At 40.6% G+C, this 23257-nt stretch overlaps 1 pseudogene across 1 annotated transcript; it reads left to right on the top strand.

Annotated features, from left to right (window-relative positions):
- Positions 1-6343: 6343 nt before the first annotated feature.
- LOC309822675 (actin, cytoplasmic 2-like) lies at positions 6344-16541 on the top strand (annotated as a pseudogene). The gene is made up of 2 exons: positions 6344-7471; positions 16428-16541. The product of its transcript is annotated as an actin, cytoplasmic 2-like (transcript).
- The last annotated feature ends 6716 nt before the right edge of the window (positions 16542-23257 follow it).

The following is a 23257-nucleotide window of genomic DNA, read 5'->3' as shown; positions in this document are numbered from 1 at the left end:
ACAACACCTCTCCTTTGCCTTGCATTTGTGATCCAACTGCTAGTGTCAACTTCATGTAATTATTGGGCTCCAAAGAACCCCCAGAGCTCTGCTCTAGCATTGGCCCAAGTGACCAGCCTCTACCCTCCTGAGGCGTCTGATCCAGCCCCCTCAAGGGATATGGGACTTCTCTTTCCATAGGGTTCCCCATTTTATATACTGCACGGTAAGCCTTTAGTTCATGGCAGCTTTTGATTAAAGAGGTATCTATGAGAGACAGGTCTTGGACTTGTTCTCCAACCTGTAAAGTCCATGGGAAGCATGAACATGTCCACAATGATCAGGTTATATTCTGGTGGAACCAATCAGATTAGGGAGGTGTGGGATAGTATTCTTATGAAATCTGGTGAGGAAGAGTTAGACATTGGTGAAGAGCAATTCAAACATGGCAGATGCTCAGTAAAGAATATCTTATCCTGTGTGTGTATCAATATATGTGCCCCTCATTTCAATGATCGAAAGAAGGGAGGGAGTTCTACAAATTGGGTCCCAAGACATCTAAATTGAATTGGTGAGAAGGAAGAAAAAGTAGGATAGGAATTAGAAGTCCTAACCGAAAGCATGCACTGAAACCTAAGGTTAAGAAAGTGTGGAAGGGACTTCCCTGGTGGTCCTGTGGCTAAGACTTCGCCTTCCAATGCAGAGTGTGTAAGTTTGATCCCTGGCTGGGGGGCTAGGATCCCATACGTCTCATGGCCAAAAGGCCAAAACAAAGAACAGGAGCAATATTGTAACAAATTCAATAAAGACTTTAAAAATGGTCCTCATCAAAAAAAAAAAGAGGTGGAAGATGGAGATCAGTGACATTGTAGATTCTATTTATTAATGTAAGCAACACTAGCTGCTAAAACAAACACTAAAATCTCAGTGGTGTAACACAATGAAAGTGTATTTCTATTCTCAGGCAAACAATCCTGATTGCCAAATATCCCATCAGTGGGTCCAATAAAAGATTAAATGTCCCTACCTCACATTATACAAAAAAATTAGTTCCAGGTGGGCTGTGGATAACCATGTGAAAGTTAAAACAACAGAACTTCTAGACCAGTGCTGTCCAATAGAACTTTCCGTGAAGATGGAAAATTCCTTGTCCACTAGCCACATAATGCTATTGACCACTTGAAATACAGCTTGTTCAACTGAGGAAATTAGCTTTGAATTTTATTTAGTTTTCATTCATCTAATTTTAAATAGTCACATCTGGCTAGTGGCAACCCTAATGGATGGCACAGTTCTAGAAGATAACACACAACAAGATCTTCATGAGTCTGGGGCAGGCAAAGATTTCTTAAACAGGACATGAGGACTAATGTAAAGGAGGAAGACTGATACACTGAACTTCATTAAAATGAAGAATTTATGCTCACTAGAAGACATCATTAAGAAAGTCAAAAGGTAATGCAAAGTTGCAGTGCAAAAGTATGACAAAGGACTCATATCCCAAATACATAAAGAAATTGTATTCATCAACAAAAAAGAGCAATAACCCAATTTGAAAAACAGCAAAAGATTTGAAGACAATTTATAGAAGAAATTATCTATCGAAATGGCCCAACATACATGTGAAAAAGTGTTCAATACAATTTGTCATCAGGAAAAGCAAATTAAAACCATGGTGGGGTACCATGTATCCACCAGAATGGCTAAAAACAACAAAACAAAACAAAAACTGACAATCCTAAGTGTTGGCAAGCACAAACTGGCATGCTCATTCTCTGCTAATAGAAATGTAAATTAGTGAAACCACTTTGGAAAACTGGCAGTTTCTAATAAAGTTTAACATATAATTAAACCAGAAATTTCACTTCTTGGTATATATTGAGGAGAAATAGGTACATATATGCACCAAAAAATATGAATTAGAATAGTTTTTCAGCTACATTCTTAAGAGCTCAAAATGAGAGCAACCTAACTGTCCTTCAGTGGTAGAAGGATGAATAAATTGTTATTTAGGTGGGCACGTGAATGTATGTGTATACACCAGGTGGAATATGAGGCAGTAATAAATACACACTACCACAGGAAAGAGTCCCACAAATATAATATTGAGTGAAAGAAACTAGTTTCAAAAAGATACCCCATTAATAATTTATTTATATAAAACTAAAAACAATCAGAAATAATCTATAGTGATAAAAATCAGAAGAGCTGCTACTTTTGTGTGTGTATGTGTGTGTTGGTGGGAGTGGGGAAGGGGAGCAGGTAAAGGCAGAGTCATGAGGGAGGAATCTGGGTGCTAGTAATCTCTGCTTCTTAATCCAGATGCTGGTTAACCAGGTATGATTACGTGGCAAAAATCCTTTGTGCTGTACCATTACCATTTGTGCACTTTTCTGTTTGCGTGTTACGTGTCAGTAAAATATTTACTTAAAAAATCTCTATGAAAATTTATGAAGCGGGTCAAAGAATGATGAGCTGCCAGCGTGAATGACAAAGAGAGGTCTAGATCAATGATAAAAGGTTTATTTTCCCTTGTATGGCATTGTGTCTGACAAAGCTATGAACTAGAGATTGGGAGACTTCACCGTCTGAACTGTCAGAGATGGAGTTGCCTTTTTATGTATTTGAATACAGAAAGGGCTCATTTATCCCTTTAATAAATATTATTGAGCACCTCTATTAAGTGGTGGGCTCTCGTTTGGAGGGGCCAGTTTGGAGTAGCCGGGCTTTTAATTATTCAGAGAAGGTTAAAGCAGACGATGGGCCACTCAAACTTTTCCTTACCTTCTTTCTCTCCTTCACAGACAGCTCCCTAAGCTTGCTTCTGGCTGCCACGTTCTACGGAATTCTATGTGCTTTATTAAGGCAAGTAGTAGTGCCCAGATATAATTAATTCAAGGCTTCTAGATGAATAATTTTGTCCCCAAATCTGCAAACTCTTGTGGGTAGAGGCTTTGCCCGATTCTTCTATGAGCCCCTGTGCCCAGCAGAGAGGTGAAACTTTAGCAAAAGATTGAAGGTGTGGAGAATGAAAGAATAAATGCTAAAAGCATTTAGGACATACCTGCTTTTATTCCATTAGAGTTTTCTTTCTCATTCAACGGGGAAAACATCTCAGGTTAAAAACACTCAACAGATAATGACATGGAGTGACAGAGATCTTCCTCTTCAAAGTTTTGATGTGGATACTGGTTACCTGATTCTCAATCTCACCAAATTTAAAAAAAATCTCACTTATGTCACTGTCCCATTATCAGCTACCTGGGGACATTCTATGGATCAAACCTTTTTCTCCCTAGAATATAGACTTCCCATATCAAAGACAGATAGCACATCAATAACAGATAACACTGGTGTTTACCTATCTTTCCAAACCAGGTTAACAAAAAGTTGCAGTCTTGTTTTCCTTTTCTATGACTTGGGATCTCTATTCTGTGAGCCCACAGAGGGGACTGAGAAATGCATACCTTTGTCCTTGAGAAGGAAGGAAGACCTAGAATCAGATTTTTAAATAAATGTTTTGTTTTTGTGTCTTTTTTCTCAACCATGAATATTCTCTTCCCGGGAACACTGGGGACTTGATTCTGATGACCTCATTTCCTTTGAATCCTTTGATGTTTTGTTTCCTCTGCCTGAAGTATTTTACTGTCACCAGTGAAACCACAGAGAAGACGATATAACTGAATGTCTGTCTCTTCCATGCCCCGTGGATGTGGTGGTGGTGGGAACAGTTCTTGGCTTTGCCCTGAGATATTGGAACTCGTTGGAAGAAGTGAAAAGGCTAGCTGCCTGAAGGCTCCTTTCTTTTTTACTAGATATATAGGCAGGATGGTAGGGTCAGATTAGTCAGTTTATGAACTATTCACAGATGGATTAGCCAGCTGATGGACTATTCAGGCCTCTGTTCCTTTTCCATTTCTCTTACCCTGCTAGGCTCCGGTTTATTCCACTCCAACATGGTTGTTCTTAAGGCCATAGAAAGAAGCAGGAAGAGAAGATGTAGTGGTGAAGGATGGTACATAGCGATGCTCAGAGGAGTGAAAATTAGTCTGATGAAGAGTGTCCAGTCATGTAGAAGGGGGGGGGGGGCGGAGCTTGCAGGAACTCAGCAACCTGGGCTGTTTCAAGGCATGCATCCAACCACTTGAAGAACACATCTGAAAACAAAAGCCAACACCCTGATATAGGTAATGAGCAAGCTGGTGTTACGCGAAGGATGCTGGACTTTGGGACTTGGGTCCCTATCCCAGACATACTCTTCAGCTAGACTAAAGCTGAGCTCTACAATGTGCCTCTGAGCCTAGTGATCTTTGGATTGCCTATTAATTTTATTTAAATTAAAATCTGTTGAGTGCCTCCGCTATGCAAGGTGCTTTACAAACAGGATTGCTCTTCACTGCAAGCTATAGCTGACAATAGCTTCAAGTATAAAGTCAATTAATGGTTAAGCATAACAGAAAGTTTGGCGGTATAAATTCCAGGGTTGGTAGCTCATTCTAGAGATGTCATAAAAGATCTATGACTTTCTGATTTTTGTTGTACTGCTATCCTCATCATATTTCTGATTTCTTTTTTTCATATGGTTGAAAATGGCTGCTGAAGATCAAAATAATCGTGTCCCCAGAGGGATGGAGAGAGGTGGGGGGCAAATGGTCTTTCTACTCTCAATGCTTTTTTATTGAGGAGGCAAACACTTCCAGAACCCAGAAACATAACTCCTCTTACATCTCATTGACCAGAATTGTATCACATGCCTTCACCTAGACCAATGATTAGCAAAATGAAGTGAATTATCTTCATTGGTTTAGGCCAATCAAAAGTTATCCACCAGGTCTGAAGTCCTGGTCTACAGGAACAAAATAGGAAACTGATAGCAAGGAACAAGGGAAAATGAAAATTGAGTAGATAACCAATGGTATCTAGTACTTATTTATTTGCATAGGATCCTAGTAGTCGACTGAGTCTGCAGAAAGTCCTTAAGGGTCTGAAAAAAGAAAAAGAGTGAGAATGGATACTTATCAAACTTTCCTGTTTAGACTGGTAGCCACAGTGGCTCAGTAAGCATTTTTTGGGTGGTTTAGGCTCCAGGCTTTGAAGTGTCAGTTCTAGCGATATGACTTGTTTTCACTGTTAAGACCTTTCAGTTCTTGGAGACATTGTTGTCTCATTTGTAGAACAGAACAAGGCCCATGAGCTTGGAGTTTTAATAAAGTGATATTTTCATAGGTGCTTGAGATTGGAAATTATTGGTAAACATTAGTGAGAATTATTTATGAATGAGGAATATTCATTGCATATCTCTTATAACTTTATACCAAAGATAATGGTAGGGTCACTATATATATATATATATATATATATATATATATATAATGTATTCATCTGAGCTGATGATCAGACTCAAAATGTAATTTCAGTGTCTTTAATTCTCAGCACAATTCAGAGTTTGTGATGTATAGTTTAGAGTGATCTTTAAAAATAGATTTCAATGGCCAACTTAAATATGAATACCTTAAGAATATTACTGGTAGTATTTATTCTACCTAACCAACCATCTATTAGGATTTCCATGTGACTCTACTGCTGTTACATCCACTTCAAATAGTTCAACTGACACCTCTCCTTTCCTGGAAGCCTTCTGCTCTTCTCAAGTTACTTATGTGGTTTATTCCATCACTGTGCACCAAGTTGCTTAGTTTTGAAAATTATGGTTATTCTTTTTATTTATCTTATTTTATTTTATTTTATTTTATTTTATTGCGGTACGTGGGCCTCTCACGGTTGCGGCCTCTCCTGTTGCCGAGCACAGGCTCCGGACGCGCAGGCTCAGCGGCCATGGCTCACGGGCCCAGCCACTCCGCGGCATGTGGGATCTTCCCGGACCGGGGCACAAACCCGCGTCCCACGCATCGGCAGGCGGACTCTCAACCACTGCGCCACCAGGGAAGCCCAAAAAGTATGGTTATTCTTGATGACTCCCTTCTCAGCACATTCAATCAGTTGTCAAATGTTATCAGCTCTGCCTTTAACACAGTTTTCATGCTTAACTTTCCTTGTTCATATCTCTTTCAGGTTAGCAGACTATATTTACATCTGGGAAAACAAACAAACAAACAAAAAAACATCTGGGGTGATTATCTGGCGGGGGGGGGGCGGGCAGCGGGTAGGTGAGGGTTTCTAGTGTTTGGAGGACTTTTCCGAATTTTCCAGGTTTTCTATAATCATTTATCACCAGAAAAAAATGAACATAGAAGCAACAGAATCTGTTCTTCAGAGATGTTAATTCGGTTATTCTCAGTGTCCTTCATTCCTAAGTATAAGATGCCTGTATCTGTATCTGTCAGCATCTAATCTTCTGGAAGGTATGACCCTGGCTCATAAACATCCCACACAGCCTAGGCGTTCCAGCAGTGTCTGCTCAGTTAAATTTAGTTCAAGACTTGCCGCACCAGACTGCCTCTGCTGGTCCTCTGGCTGCTCCACGTTGCTGCTGCCTCGGCCCATCAGTAGCAAAGAAGAAATCTCTATGCCCCTCATCCGCGATCGCTCTGGCACGTGCAAAGCTGGCTTTACTGGGGATGACGCCTCTCGGGGGAGTGAGTTTCCGTCCATCATCGGCCACCCCTGACAACAGGGTGTCACGGTAGACTTGGGACAGTCACGTGGGTGATGAGCCCAGAGCGAAGCTCAGCATCCTGACCCTCAAGTGCCCCATGGAGCACGGCATCATCACCAACTGGGACGACGTGGTATGGAGAAGATAGGCACCAACCACAGCTTCTACAATGAGCTGCGTGTGGTCCCCAAGGAGCACCTCCTGCTGCTGACCGAGGCCCCCCTGAACCCTGAGGCCCATCCTGAGAAGACGACTCAGATCTCCTTCGAGACCTTCAACACTCCGGCCGTGTGCATGACCGTGCAGGCTGTGCTGTCCCTGTAGCCTCTGGCCGCACTACTGGTACTGTCCTGGACTCTGGAGACGGGGTCACCCACACTGTGCCCATCTACTAGGAGTACGTGCCTCCCCCCCGCCCCACGCCATCCTGCGTCTGGACTACGGTGGCCGGGACCTGACCGACTACCTCGTGAAGATGCTCCCGAAGTGTGACCGCTGTTTCACCATCACCGCCCAGTGGGAAATCATGCGTGACATCAAGGGGCAGCTCTGCCACGTTGCCCTGGAGTTGGAGCAGGAGATGGCCACGGCTGTTTCCTCCTCCTCCCTGGTGAACAGCTGCGAGTTGCCCGACCGTCAGGTGATCAGCATCCACAGTAAACAGTTCTGGGGTCCAGAGGTGCTCTTCCAGCCCTCCTCCTGGGTATGGAGTCCTGTGGCATCCGGGAGATCACCTTCAACCCCATCCTGAAGGGTGACGTCTGGGGAGACCATCATGTACCCCACAATGCCCGCAGGACGCAGAGGGAGATCATTGGCACTGCCTCCCAGCAGGATCAAGATCAAGATCAAGATCAACCCTCCTGGGCTTCCGTGGTGGCGCAGTGGTTGAGAGTCCGCCTGCCGATGGAGGGGACACGGGTTCGTGCCCCGGTCCGGGAAGATCCCACATGCCGCGGAGCGGCTGGGCCCATGATCCATGGCCTCTGAGCCTGCGCGTCCAGAGCCTGTGCTCCACAACGAGAGAGGCCACAACAGTGAGAGGCCCGCGTACCGCAAAAAAAAAAAAAAAGAAAGAGCAACCCTCCTCCTGAATACAAGTACTAGGTGCAGATCGGGGGCTCCATCCTGGCTTTCCAGTTGATGTGGATCTGCAAGCAGGAGTATGACAAGGCCCGCCCCCTCCATCGTCCACTGCTGCATAAGTTCGTTCAAGAGTATAAATTTGCCCTGGCAACTGTGCACACCTCATGCTAGCCTCATGAAACTGGAATAAGCCTTTGAAAAGAAATTTGCCCTTGAAGTTTGTATCTGCTATGAGCCCTGGATTGTACAACTTGCTGATTTTGACCTTCTGTTTACGTTAACTGTTCCTGTGGTCTATGTTTAATATCCTGTACATATCTTTGATTTAAACCCCCAATACATGCAGCTCTGTCACTATCTGGCCGAGGCGAGAACATGTTTGTGGAAGAAAAACCCATGGTCCTGATGAGAATTTGCGAGCCCATGAGTTTCTTGATCTGTGCAGGGTATTCGTGTGTAAGAGCTGCTTATTCCAGGATTTCTTTAGAGGCTGGCAAGAGTCCTGAGCCAGCTGGCATTTGTCTTTGGTGTCTGACAGGGTTGGGAAGGTCCCAACCTTAGAACCCACTTTCCTTTCTTACCTCACAATTTCCTGCCAGAATACCTGGTGGTTGTTACTTCCCTTGAGATGGAAAATGGTTTGCATTTACACCTATAAATGTATTCATCCTTTGAATTTATGTAAGGTTTTTGTATGCAATTCCCAATTCTTTAAGAGATGACAACAAATGTTGGTTTTCTACTGTCACGTGAGAACACTTGGTCCCAGCAACATTTGGTCATTGTGAGGGAAATAAAAGTACTGCAGTAAACAACAACAACAAATTCAGTTGATGGTTCGGGTGGAGGTGAACCACACAAAATTTTGTCACTCTTAAGATTAAAAACATAACTAAAACAAATCCTTAAAATTTTAGTCTTCAAAAAATCCTCCAAATGGCTCAAAGTTTCAAAAGAAAGAATAAGAGATTACGAGAAAGAAGAGAGAGAAACTTTCAACCTGCTTCCTTTAGAAGTTACCATTAATTCTCTTATCAGTTCCAGAATTTATTTCGTTCTATGTAACTTTCTCCAACTTTTAGTTTAAATCTTTTTTGTACATTTTTCAATAACTTTCCCTTCTTTTGGACTCTGAGTTGAATCATATCATTAAGATTCTAGGCAGAAAGTTTCAGAACAGTTGGACCTTGGGGTATTACAGCATTCAGAATAAGTTATTCTACATCATCAGTATATACTGCACATCTACCTAGCCTAAAATTTTGACAAAGTCTTTGACAAAGGCTGAGAGAAAGCAGTTCCCAGAGAAGGAAGAAAAGAAATTTCATTCTAGCTGGCTAGACTAGATAGCATCTTGATTTACTATCAAGTTTCCCAAATATTGGCAAGTAATGATTTTTGTGTAAATTATACACTTTGATGTGTACAGAGGCTATGGAGCATTTTATATGAAGTAATAATATTAAGTATTTTGATTGAATTAATGACTGCTTAATCTGAAATCTAAGGAAATAAACAACACTAAATATGACACACTCACCCTTTATGGACTTAAATTCTGGGACAGTCCAAGTTGACATTTTTGCTGATCTTTGTGGATATAAGATTGAGTTACTTTATTAGCAACAACAAGACTTTCAATCTTCAGTTGACAAATTATGTGGCCACTTCTGGAAAGATTGCTCAAGTCTTTCTTATTATTAACCTATCATAACTCTGATTTTTAAAATAAAAGCTTATTTCTTGTTGAATTTTCATTGAAACAAACATGCCTGTTATCAGTTGTGTTCAGGGACTCACATCTTGATAGATGACTAAATGTCTCTCCTTTCCTTGGATCCTCTCTCCCCTTCTCAACTCTCTTTATATAAGAATTGTTCCCATCAGATGAATGGTTTTGAATAGCAATATTTATATATTTCAGTGGCCTGTAACAACATGGTTCTTTTTTATTTTTTAAAAAAGTGCTGGTATAATCAACAAACAAAAATCACATAAAAAAAAAAGAAAAGAAGAAAAACAAATGACACACTACTGTTGATTATAAGTTTTTAACATTTTTAAATACTCAAAATACCTGCTTTCAAAGAATGAGAGAAAAGTGGAATGAAAAATGGACTGATTTGCATGGTCAGGCCAGTGGATAAAGAGAAGGCACCAGCTTCTGTGTTTCTCTAACTCTCTGGGAGTCTTGGTAAGCCTGTGCTAGCATGTAGCAATGTAAATTGAATACAGTGTAAATTGGATTTGAATGAATCTCCAGCCGGATGAGGCAGTTTTCTCTTTGACCACTTCAATGGAAAAGTCATAGTCAAATCAGTTGGTTCCTGCAATTTTTCAAAAGTTGTAAGAGCTTTTAATACAATTTAACAAAGTGGAAGGGAATGAGAGAAAGCATTCTCTCCCACATACACTCAAAATCTTCTCTTTTCCTCTCTCAGGTACAAACACTTGTACAAATACGAATGTTCATTTGTTGTTTTTATTGTGTTAAATAATAATAACTAACATTTACACAATTCTTACCAAGTGATAGGCAATGTTTTATCCCCTTTATATTATATGTAGGGGATATATAAAGTATAAATTTATGTTATATTTATAAATATATATTATAAATATACACTATATTTATAATTATATATATATAAAGTATAAATATGCACTATATATAAAGTGTAATATATACACTAAAGTGTATATATTAGTATAAAGACTAATCTTCACACAACCCAGTGAAGTAACTGTTATTATCCTGCTTAGTAGAGAAGGAAACAGGCAAAGAGATATTAACTTACATCCTCAAGGTCACACAGCTGGTAAGTAGCTGGTGGGATTCAAATCCAGGCGTCTACACCAGAGTGTGGGTTCATGAGGTTGATGTGTTTCCCTCTCCCTGTTGTAGCCTTCTTGAACGTGGAGACTTCCTTATTCAGCTACAGAATAGAAATGGCCCTGGTTTCAGAGGCACTCAGGTCTAGATTCTGATTTCAAACTCTGAGAGTTCATAAATTATTGTAGACTGGCTCTCAAAAAAATAAAAGTCCTGATTTATAGTTTTACTTGCTTTCCATGTTGTAGATACTTCTGACGTGACTGATTTTAAGTTACCCATAACTTAACAACTGACTTGCAAAACTCTTGAAATTCTAATAATCAGATCTTGCAAGCTGATACGAGATGGCTCCAGCTGATGGAGAATCAGCAATGAACGGTTTTGTTCAAACTCGGGTCACCATCATCTAGAACAGTGACATGAGGTAGTTGCTCGTTCATATTTATTAAATAAAGGAATGAAAATGCCTCAGCTTCTCATACTCTCAGTTTGCTGTATCAGTAAAATATTCATACTAGTAGTATCAGATGGGTTGCTGAATGGATCAAATGTTAGCTGAAAAAATGTCTGCAAAATGCCCAGCTAAATGCCTGGAACTTAATGGAACATACATGTTCATTCCTGTCTTTTTGGATTACTACTCCTTACAAAGTGTCTTCTACCTAGCGGGAAGCGAATGAGCGAATGAACAAGTGAACAACTGAATGCACTGGTAAGGAGCATCAGTTCCAGATAGGAATGGGTGACTTTAGTCTTTATCAATCAACGTGTAACGGAGGGAAGTATGTGGCAGCATTCACGTTTTCGTGACCTCACTATAATTTTAAATGTCCCTCTTGTCTTAGCCCAGGAATGTGAAATCAAATGCCAACAGAGGCCAAGCTGTTAAATGATTAAAATATGCTCAAGGGGAAGAAAGTCGGGAGTAGATGGGATTAAAACAAACTGAAGATCACACATTCACCACATAGGCACACACATTTAAACATTTTTAGACTTCTGTGTGAGCGAAATAAAGCATGTCTTGGGCTAGGTATGGCTCATGGACTCCCAGCATTCCACCTTTGTTTTGGGAATGATAAAAAGCATGGACTCTGGGGCCAGCACTGGCCTGATCTGAAATCTGGTTGTGCCACTTACTGCTAGTGGTCTTAAGGCAAGTTACTTAAACACTCTGGGGCCATATCCAAGGGGTGGAAGTGACCCCCAGAGGCTCTAGCAGTGACCAAGAGTGAGGCCAGGCATGCATATGATGAACTCTTAATCCCCAGTTAACTCCCGGGCAAGAGGTAGGGAGGTAGGGACAGTTTTACTTGACCCTTTTTCTACTGCACATCGGCCAGGAGGAAAACATTTCTCCATGCTATTATTGGAGACTCTCTAGTACAATAACTGGTTCTCAAACTTGGATGCCCATTAGAATCACCTGGAGAGTTAAAAAAGTGATTCCTGGATTCCAAGCCCTGTACTTTGATGTAATTGATCTGGGGAATGGCTTGGCATCAGATGATTCTAACATGCAACTTCGATTAAGAAACACAGTCTCGGGCTTCCCTGGTGGCTCAGTGGTTAAGAATCCGCCTGCCAATGCAGGGGACATGGGTTGGAGCCCTGGTCCGGGAAGATCCCACATGCTGCGGAGCAACTAAGCCCGTGCACCACAACTACTGAGCCTGCAAGCCACAACCACTGAGCCCATGTGCCACAACTACTGAAGCCCACGCGCCTACAGCCGGTGTTCCTCAACAAGAGAAGCCACTACAATGAGAAGCCTGCACACCGCAACAAAGACCCAATGCAGCCAAAAATAAATAAATAAATAAAAAAGAAATCAACTCCTTAAAACAAACCAAAAAAAGAGAAACACAGTCCTAAAAGACGGAAGGAGGAAAAAAATTATATGATTTTCAGGGGACTTTATGTGAATTACTTTAACGTACCTTTACAGCATGCTATTTTCTTTAACAAATGAATGCACAAAGACTTTCCACTGGACTTCAAATATTTAAAAAACAACAGCCATTAAAAAAACTCAGTTTGGTCTCATGCACACTTGCATTTATTCAAACTGTTTTCTGTTTAAAAAAATGAATTTTGCCTTCATGAGACATATAGGATGACATATGATTGTTGCTTTAAAATGTGAATGTTCTGTCAGTCATCTCTCTCGGCTTGAATTCTGCCTTGCCCTCTGGATAAACTCCCACCAAGATAAAGCTTAAGTGTCTCACCTAATTTGCCAGGAGGCTGCTTACCTATTTAGGTTAGGGTACCAGAGTTGATGAGAAATTCTTTGGGAAGCCAAGCACAAGTTTTTGCTTTCACCTATTTATAGCAATCAGCTGGATTTTCCAGTCCCTCATTAGATCAATCATGGCCATTGTCTTACAGTTGAGTGGGAAATCGTTACAGGTGGAAGAAGGCAAGATGCTTCTAATTCAGCAGAGGCCCCCCTAACAGGAAATCTGCGAGGAATTATAATCAAATAGTAGACTTGTCAGGGGAATGGAGTTGCTTCCAAGGCAGGATTTCTGAAGCCTTTCTGGATTCTGGGTTGAACATAAAATAAAAGGTAGAGAGAAACTGCAACAAACCCACATAGACAAAGAGAAGACAATGCTTTCTTTCAGGTATATTGCAAGTTTGGTGGTGGGTTTTCAGCTTTCGCTGAAATGCCACTTGGTACCGACACATTCAGATTTGGCGGGGGCTTATCTTTTTTATGGGCCATTTATTTGGGAATGTGGCCATTCAGGTGGCCCTGTTTCTGGGTCCAAACCCTGGGCTTATGTAGCATAGTATGCTGCACATCTTTGCGGCTGAATCAAGTGTCACGTATTATGGGCTGCTGGTAGCCAATAATTTGGGAAGTTCTTTTTTCCTCTCTCTGCTTTTTCCCTGGCCTAGTGAGCCACGACAGTCAGAAGCCAGCTGAACCCATCATGAGGGGGAAGGCAGGAGGGAAATTGCTGGGCTCCAGATTTCTGCTTGGGCCCTTTACGTGGGCTCTGGGGTGACCCTAGGAGCAGGTGGGTCTGATTTGGCATCACTCCCATTAAAACCTGCCTCAGAAATCAGTTTATTTGAAGGAGTTAATGAAAGTGCTAGATATTTTCTACCCACTGGCAGAGGGAAAAGTAGTGCACACGTCTGAATAAATAACTGAAAATGGCTTCTCACTGTTCAGGAAGTACAATCAATTTGAAATTAGGATTATGGAAACATCTGCGAAAATTCAAGTGTCATCTCAATTTGGGCTCATTCAGATCCTGTATTTTTCAACTTCCCAAGCAGTGCATTTAAAATCTAATCCTAATTAACACACATAGTTTAATTATAGCCAACAAAATATTCTACAAAAATTGTGTGTGCTGGTTGGGGGGATGGGTGGGGAGGGAGGAGGTGAGGGGGAAGCCAGACAAACGTTCCCTGATTGTAAAAATTCTTGTTGGGTTAATAATATAAATCCTCAAGATTTATAACACACACTGAAGTTTGCTGATCAGGAATCAAAGTCACATAAAAAAGCGTGGAGGCTCCTTGCGTCCTAGACCTACTTTTTTTCTTTCTTCCTATTTCTTGTTAACCTGGAAAGAACAAAAGCCTTGTTAGTTTGGCTCATACACTCTCGTTTGGGGAGAACTTTGTTGCTTTGTTTATTTTTTTCCCCTCTGATCAGAAGATAAACCTTTATGGTTGTGTTTGAGTACAAAGAAAGACATAAATCTACTTGCATAAAGCACACTTTATGGTCTGTTGTTTTAGCGATGAGGAACACCTCTGAGGATTTGAAGGTTTTACTGAGAGGCATCCAACATCTTTGGATGCTTTACTGGAAACTCATCCTGATCAACCAAAGACAGCAGTCAACCATCTTGCAGAATTATTGGGAGGTCTTTTCCCCTCCCAAACCTGGCATAAGTGGAATGTGCAAAGGGAACATAAATTTAAAGAAAAGAAAACAAAAGTCAAACAAACAAGGGGGGGAAAAACCCCATCTAGAAGCTAAAAAAATAATTTTAACTAAAATTAACTCTGGGAGAGAGCCTAAAAATCCTAGCTGGCTTAGACTTTGTTATTTTGCATAATTATTTTGCTCAATTATAAACATAAGGGAAAAAAGGAAGATTTAAAAATTTCCTTAAGTACTTCGTTCCTCTGTTACTCATGTTAAAATACAGAGGACTAACTTCTACCCTAGATTCTGTCTGCAGAATTTAATGTGTCCCTATTATTGAAAAAAGAAAAGCAGTCAAATTCTTGGTGTCATTCTGAAAATTTTACTGTGATATTGGCTGTAATGAACTTTGACCCTCTGTTAGTATTAAGCAAGTCTAGGTTTCTGAGGATATGGTGTTGATATTTCTTAGGTTAATATTGCTGTAATTTCCCACACTAACCCCAGTCTTGAAGACAAAATTCATTTTTTTTCTTTTTCATTCATTTCATGTGCTTTTTATCATGCATTTTATTTTTTTTCAAAATTCATTTTCTTTAGCTTTTAATAGTCTGTACACTTGCCTTGTCTATAAGTCAATTCCATTCCTTTGTCCATCAAAATTTGTAAGAATTTATAACAATGGGGCAGTTTTCAATTGGTTAATAGTGATGAATGAATTACAGAGGGTACGCTATGACATTTTGTTGAAAAGAATCTACATTTCTTTGCAGAAACCAGTATCTCAGAAAGGCCTGTACAGTAAGAATGTAAGGTATTTCTATACTTACAGGATAACGTTTAAAGACTAAAATCAACCTTGAAAAGTGGTCTGCAGAGTAAAATTTGATTAAATTTTTTTGAATAGTAACGCTAACAATTTTTTTAATCAATTCTTAGTCTCTTTCATTTTTTTCTCTCTCGTCTTCTCTCTCTTTTCTAGTGCCTTGCCCTCCAAATTGAAGAAAGAGATCATTTATTCCTACCTTTGTCATAGAGCCTAGCACAGGACCTGGCACATAACAAGAAATCAATAAATACAAATTGAATAAAAGAATTAATTCTACTTATTCATTGATTTCCATGGTGAAATTAGAGATATGATTTTTGTCTGGATGTAGGAAGGTAGCTATAGAATTAAGCGTAATAATCTTCTGGGGGAAAAGATAGAAAATTATGATGTCATTTTTAATTTTATTTATTTATTATTTATTTTTTTGGTGGCATCATGGGGCTTGCGGGATCTTAGTTCCCTGACCAGGGATTGAACCCCGCACCATGGCAGTGAAAGCACAGAGTCCTAACCACTGGACCATTGGGGAATTCCCTGTAAGCCATTTTTTAAAATGACATTTTATAATGGTAATTGTCAAAGCAAGTCACAAAGGAAGAATGAAGAAACTGCAGAGGATTTGGAATTCAGGCATTGGCATCAAATCTGGATTCAAATCTCATGCCGCCCTCTTATTAGCTGTGTGATGTAGCAAGTTACTAACCTCTGTAAACCTTGGTTTCCTCATCTATAATGTGAACCTAGGGTTTTAGTAAGAATCAAATGAGATAATGCTTGTCAAGTCCTCAGCAAAGTGCCTAGTTTAAGATCATACACTGAAGTGATTATTATTAGTTAGAAATATCTTCATTTTTGGCATAATAATTTAAAGGTCTGAAGGAAAAAATACCAACAGCTGAACTGTACAGAACACCAAGGATTGAAATGTCCCCAGACTCTTTAAAATCCTTCCAGATATTCTGTGGCACAAGGCTCTATGCTCCCCCTGGATTCCAGGCCCTGTTTCCTGGTGGAATGCGGAAGCTGTTGGCTTGTAGAAAGGAACAGGTTGTTCTGGGCTGAGGAGTGAAGTACAGAGGGGCAGAAATGCAACTACAAATTCAGGAAAAGGGAGAAGCGGCAGTTAAAACAGATTTTCCAACCTTCCATAGTTCACATGTATCTAAATACTTTCCCAAAGACTCAGACTCCCAGTGTGATGGAAACAAAACCACGCTTGACCCAAGAAGGGCAGTCATCTGTCCAACAGGCATTCTGTTATTGTGCGGATCGGAAATTAGTGCTCGAGTGCTAACAATTATTGTCGAAATAATTAAGTTAAGAATTCATTTGTAATGTAAAATAGATAGCTAGTGGGAAGCAGCTGCATCGCAGGGGAGATCAGCTCAGTGCTTTGTGACCACCTAGAGGGGTGGGGTAAGGAGGGTGGGAGGGAGATGCAAGAGGGAGGAGATATGGTGATATATGTATGCATATAGCTGAGTCACTTTGTTATACAGCAGAAACTAACACAACATTGTAAAGCAGTTATACTCCAATAAAGATGTTAAAAAAAAAGATATTGACACAGGATAAAAAAAAAAGAATTCATCTGTAAAACAAAAACAAATAAGAAGAATGATCCCATTTTGTGCTAAAATATAGTCATGACACTAAGGCTACATTTTTAACCATAGAAATTGTAAAACACAGAGATTTATACAAAACTGGAGTCTTGGGAATTAATTTCATTGCTGTGGGTAACCTAGAAACAAGCAAGCATGATAGTTTTGCTATCAACATGTTTATATGTGATAATGGGAGAGGTGAACAGAGCTGATCAAAGATTACTGGCATCAACAGATCATCTGATCAAAACATTAATGATGGTGGCAAGAAGCAGTGTATGGAGGATATAGGTGGAAGCAGTAGAAGGTCAAATATGGGAGAGTGGAAGCATTTGGAACTTTAACAACACCTTTGTGGGTTTGGGGGCCTTTAACAGAGGATTAGAGGAAACATTAAGTGTCTAATGCTCTTATTTTCAAGCCAAAATGTCACAACAGAGCAATGTGAAGCAGGTAGAGTCAGGTGGAAACAGAACATGGTGTGGAAGTTTGGCTTTCCACTTATGGTAGAATTACTGATGGAGGGTTTTCTGGTTCCATCTATGGTTGTAACATTGCCGCCAGTTTTGTTCCTTGGCCAGAGTCGATTAACGTAAGGGTAGAAATGCCTGATGTAGCTGGACAGGAGAGATTCTCTTTCCCAGGAATTTGAAACATGAGCTGAGATTCTTAGAGGCAGGAGGTGTTTTCAACCTATTGTTTCATGGTCAATGTCCCCAAGTTCCTGTTGTACAGTCTTCCACACAAGGCCTTGTTCAGCTCTTCCTCAGTCCATGAGCTACGTAGTATTTTTCTAATAAATCTTGCCCCCATCTCCGACCTTTTGCATTAGTTCAGCAGCATTTGCTTGCCACCAAAAGACCTTACATGATTTATCCCCTATTCCCTTCTCTTCCCCGGTGACGGTGGCTGAACAATCATATGAGCTCAAGAGGATTAGACAGCTAAGTATAAAAAGTTGTTGGTCCTACAGATCAAGACAGTTCCACGATTTACAAAATACAGAAAAACAAACAACTCTTTGTAATAGCTCATTTTCGTTTCTAAGCTTAGGGAAAATAAAGCAGTGGGAAGTGATTAACTGAGCAGACTCCAGAGTTTGAGTCTCATTTCTATCATTTACTATGTGACCTGAAACAATTTAAACTCTCTGTGTTCTTTGTTTCTTTACCTGACAAAATGGAGATAATGTAGAGTTGTTGGGAGGATTAAATGAGGACACACATGTAAAACACAACTTCATATGGTACTTTTATAGAGAATGTTGGTGATTTTTGTTGTTATAAACAGGTAGAAGCAACATTACTTTTTCCATTTTATATTTCCAAAAACTGAGGCTCTAGAAGATGAAATGACTTGGTCAAGGTCACACAATGGTAGAATGAGGTCCAAAGTTCCAATTTTTAAAAATATCATTCACAAATATTTATTGAGTACCAGGCCTTGGGAATACAGGTCCTTGCCATCAACAAACTTAGAGTCTGGGCAGGGGTTAACTAACTACCATGTGTCGGATAAATCCAGCTCTTTGCTTTTATAAATAAAGTTTTGCTGGAAGGCAGCCCTGTGCCTTTGTTAAGCATAGTGTCTGTGGTTCTTACCTGCTGCAGTGGGAGAGTTGAGCAGAGTTTAGACTTTTGGGTCCAGCCCAAAAGTCTAAACTACTTACTATCTGATTCTTTGGAGAAAAAGTTTGTCAAATCCTGGTCTAGTGGATTTATGATGTGTTGGTCTAGAAATGTTTTCTTTAATTGTAAAAGACTAATTAAAACAAGAAAAAAAAATCCCTCAGAATGTGAACAAGTTTTAGTCTTTACAGCCTCTATCGTACCCAATACAATTTTTTTTCACCACTTTCTAAGAGAAAGATTCTCTTTTTGCAACTGTGGGAAGTTGGAAAATGGCTTCTGATGGATCCACATTTCCTTCTCATTTTTCTCGATGTTTAATTATCCTTCAGACCTATAGCTTAGTATATTGTCCTTGTTTTTCTAACTAGAGAAGAAACAATGTGTTATGTTATCTAATTTGGCTAAATTGCAAAACTTCTTGACAGACACACCCTTTAGCAATGCAGCCTAGAAACTGCTCCCTGAATCATCTCCTTAATAATAATAAAATTAATCACACATGTTCACTTATAATATTAAACAATTAAATCATTTCCGCTGTCCAGTATCAGGATTTTGAGCATGTTTGTCCACATATTTTAACAAAATCTGGTTAGCTGCTTTAACCTTTCTCATCTAAAATGCACATGATGAGAGATGTGGCAGAATTGTTTCTACAAGAGCTAGAGACTCTTCCACAAAGGACGGTTGAGTACAGCAATGTCATTTTTCGGATGAAGTCCTCCTAGCCTTGCTGGTGGGAGAAAGTAAGTGACCCTTGAAGCACAAGATACAGATCCAGGCATCTGGTTTCCTGAATAAACTCTGTGACATGCACTCTGGAACAGCTTTGCTTATACAGGGAATGCAGTGCAGAAACCATCGCAGATGGGCTGTCTTGTTGGAATGCATGGGGTAGTGGCACCTGAGTTTGAAGATATCATTTGGATTTATTTCCTTGATGAGCAGTTTTCTTGGGTAAATGCTGTTTAGAATAGTTCTAAGCCTGGCTGCTTAGAAAGGGCCAGGCGGGAATAACCACCAAAATTACCCCCAGCAAGAACTTCTGCAGTCTGGGAAGGGCACAGCCCATGCCATGGGAACCTCATCCATGCTGGGTTCCAGCTGACTGGCTCACTTGGGGGAGAAGGCAGACACCATTTGAGACAATAAGAGTGATAATTGAGAAAACAAATTCTCAGGAAAGAATGAATCTGAACATCAGGCAGCTGCAAAGTTGTATTCAAGGATATTGAGTATTGACAAGGAGGAGGAACTTGGCTGTACCCATTACAGGAGAACCAAGCCCATCTTGTCAGCAGACAAAGGGTTTAAATGTCCCTAGTTGTGTGAGCCATTACCAGGAAGCAACCAATTTAAACTGCCATCCTGATTTGACTAAGTTTGTTTAAAAAATGCTGAAAGTAGAGAAAGGTAGTGGTTTAAACAATTCTAGGGCTACTTGGAATTAAAATTTCTATCAGAACTGGCATGCTGCATTGTGGGGTGTCAGGCCAATTAGAAGATTGTTACATATTATTTCTTTTAAATTGAATTATAATTGATGTACAATATTGTATAAATTATAGGTGCACAATGTAGTGATTCACAATTTTTAAAGGTTATACTCAATTTGTAGTTATTGTAAAATCCTGGCTATATTCCAGGATATATATATATGTGTTGTAAAATATACCCTTGTAGCTTATTTTATACATAATAGTTTGTACCTCTTAATTCCCTACCCCTATATTACCCCTCCCCCTTTCTCTCTCCCCACTGATAAGCATTAGTTTGCTTTCTACATCTGTGAGTCCAGTGTTTTTTCTGTTGTTGTTGTTATATTCACTAGTTTCTTTTATTTTTTATGTTGCACATGTAAGTGATATCATACAGTATTTGTCTGTCTCTGTCTGACTTATTTCACTTGGTGCAATACCCTCCAAGTCCATACATGTTGTTGCAGATGGCAAATTTTCACTCTTTTTAATGGCTGAGTAGTAAATCATTATGTGTGTGGGTATATATGCACCACATATTCTTTATCCATTCATCTGTTGATGGACACTTAGGTGGTTTCTATATCTTGGCAATTGTAAGCAATGCTGCTATGAACATTAGGGTGAATGTATCTTTTCAAATTAGTGTTTTTGTGTTTTTTGGACATATACCCAGGAGTGGAATTGCTACATCATATGGTAGTTCTATTTTAATTTTTTGAGAAACCTGGTTTCCACAGTGGCTACACCAACAGTGTACAAGGGTTCCCTTTTATCTATATCCTTGTGAACATTTATTTGTGTTTGTGTTCTTTTTGATGATAGTCATTCTAATAGGTGTGAGATGATATATCATTGTGGTTTTGATTTACATTTCATTGATGATTAGTGATGTTGAGCATCTTTTCAAGTGCCTGTTGTCCATCTGCATGTCTTCTTTGGAAAAAATCTCTGTTCAGGTCTTCTGCTCACTTTTTGGTTGGGTTGTTTGTTTTTCTGATGTTGATTTGTATGAGCTGTTCATATATTTTGGATATTAACACTTTATCAGTCATATCATTTGGAAATATTTTCTCCCATTTAGTAGGTTGTGTTTTTGTTTTGTCAATAGCTTCCTTTGCTGTGTAAAAGCTTTTATGTTTAATTAGGTACCATTTGTTTATTTTTGCTTTTATTTCCATTACTCTAGGAGACAAATCCAAAAACTATTGCTATAGAAATAGATTTTCAAGATGGCGGAGGAGTAAGACGTGGAGATCTTCCCCACAAATACATCAAAAATACATCTACATGTGGAACAACTCCTACAGGACACCTACTGAATGGCTGGCAGAAGACCTCAGACTTCCCAAAAGACAAGAAACTTCCCACATACCTGGGTAGGGCAAAAGAGAAAAGAATAAACAGAGACAAAAGAATAGAAATGGGACCTGCACCTCTGGGAGGGAGCTGTGAAGGAGGAAAAGTTTTAACACACTAGGAAGCCCCTTCACTGGGGGGGACAGGGGGAGGTGGGAGGGGGAAGCTTCAGAGTCACAGAGGAGAGCACAGCAACAGTGGTGCAGAGGTCAAAGCAGAGGGATTCCCTCACAGAGGATAGGTGCCAAACAGCACTCACCAGCCCGAGAAGCTTGTCTGCTCCTCTGCTGAGGCAGATGGAGGCTGGGAGCGGAGGTTGGGAGCTGAGGCTCGGGCTTTGGAGGTCAGACCCCAGGGAGAGGAATGGGGTTGGCTGCGTGAACACAGCCTGAAGGGGGCTAGTGAACCACAGCTAGCCGGGAGGGAGTCCTGGAGAAAGCCTGGACCTGCCTAAGAGGCAAGAGACCATTGTTTCGGGGTGCGCAAGGAGAGGGGATTCAGTACACCACCTAAACCAGCTCCAGAGACGGGCGCAAGCCACAGCTATCAGCGCGGACAGCAGAGACAGGTATGAAACGCTAAGGCTGCTGCTGCCACCACCAAGAAGCCTGTGTGCAAGCACAGGTCACTCTCCACACCTTCCCTCCCGGGAGCCTGTGAAGACTGCCACTGCCAGGGTCCTGTGATCCAGGGACACCTTCCCCGGGAGAACACACGGTGCACCTCAGGCTGTTGCAACATCACACCAGCCTCTGCCACCGCAGGCTCACCCCACATTCTGTACCCCTTCCTCCCCCCAGCCTGAGTGAGCCAGAGCCCCCTAATCAGCTGCTACTTTAACCTCGTCCTCTCTGAGAGAAGAACAGATGCCTTCAGGAGACCTACAAGCAGAGGCTGGGCCAAATCCAAAGTTGAACCACAGGAGCTGTGAGAACAAAGAAGAGAAAGGGAAATCTCTCCCAGCAGCCTCAGGAGCAGTGGATTAAATCTCCACAATCAACTTGATGTACACTGCATCTCTGGAATACCTGAATAGACAATGAATCATCCCAAAATTGAGGCAGTGGACTTTGGGAACAACTGTAGACTAGGGGTTTGCTGTCTGTGACGACTAGTTTCTGATTTATATGTTTACCTTAGTTTAGTTTTTAGTGCTTGTTATCACTGGTGGATTATTGGATTGGTTGCTCTCTTTTTATTTATTACTATTTTTTAATTTTAATAATATTTCTTTAAACTTTTTATTTTAATAACTTTATTTTATTTATTTTTCCTTTCTGTCTTTTTTCTTCTCCCTTTTCTTCTGAGCCTTGTGGCTGACAGGGTCTTGGTGCTCTGGCCGGGTGTCAGGCCTGTGCCTTAGAGGTGGGAGAGCTGAGTTCAAGGCATTGGACCACCAGAGACCTCCCGGCTCCACGTAATATCAAACGGCAAAAGCTCTCCCAGATATCTCCATCTCAACACTAAGACCCAGCTCCACTCAACAACCAGCAGGTTTCAGTGCTGAACACCCCATGCCAAACAACTAGCAAGACAGGAACACAACCCCACCCATTAGCAGAGAGGCTGCCTAAAATCATAATAAGTTCAAAGACACTCCAAAACACACCACTAGACTCCATCCTGCCCACCAGCCTCACCCACCAGAACACAGACACCAGTCCCCTCCACCAGGAAGCCTACACAAGCCACTGAACCAACTTCACCCACTTGGGACAGACACCAAAAACAACGGGAAGTATGAACCTGCAGCCTGTGCAAACGAGACCCCAAATACAGTAAGTTAAGCAAAATGGAAAGACAGAGAAGTATTCAGCAGATGAAGGAGCAAGGTAGAAACCCAGCAGACCAAACAAATGAAGAGGAAATAGACAGTCTACCTGAAAAAGTATTCAGAATGATGATAGTAAAAATGATCCAAAATCTTGGAAATAG

The sequence above is a fragment of the Grampus griseus genome, assembly GCF_964374135.1.
Source record: "Grampus griseus genome assembly, chromosome: 5".
NCBI lineage: Eukaryota > Metazoa > Chordata > Mammalia > Artiodactyla > Delphinidae > Grampus > Grampus griseus.
Note: the sequence above shows the minus strand (reverse complement) of the source record. Positions and strands in the feature narration are given on the sequence as shown.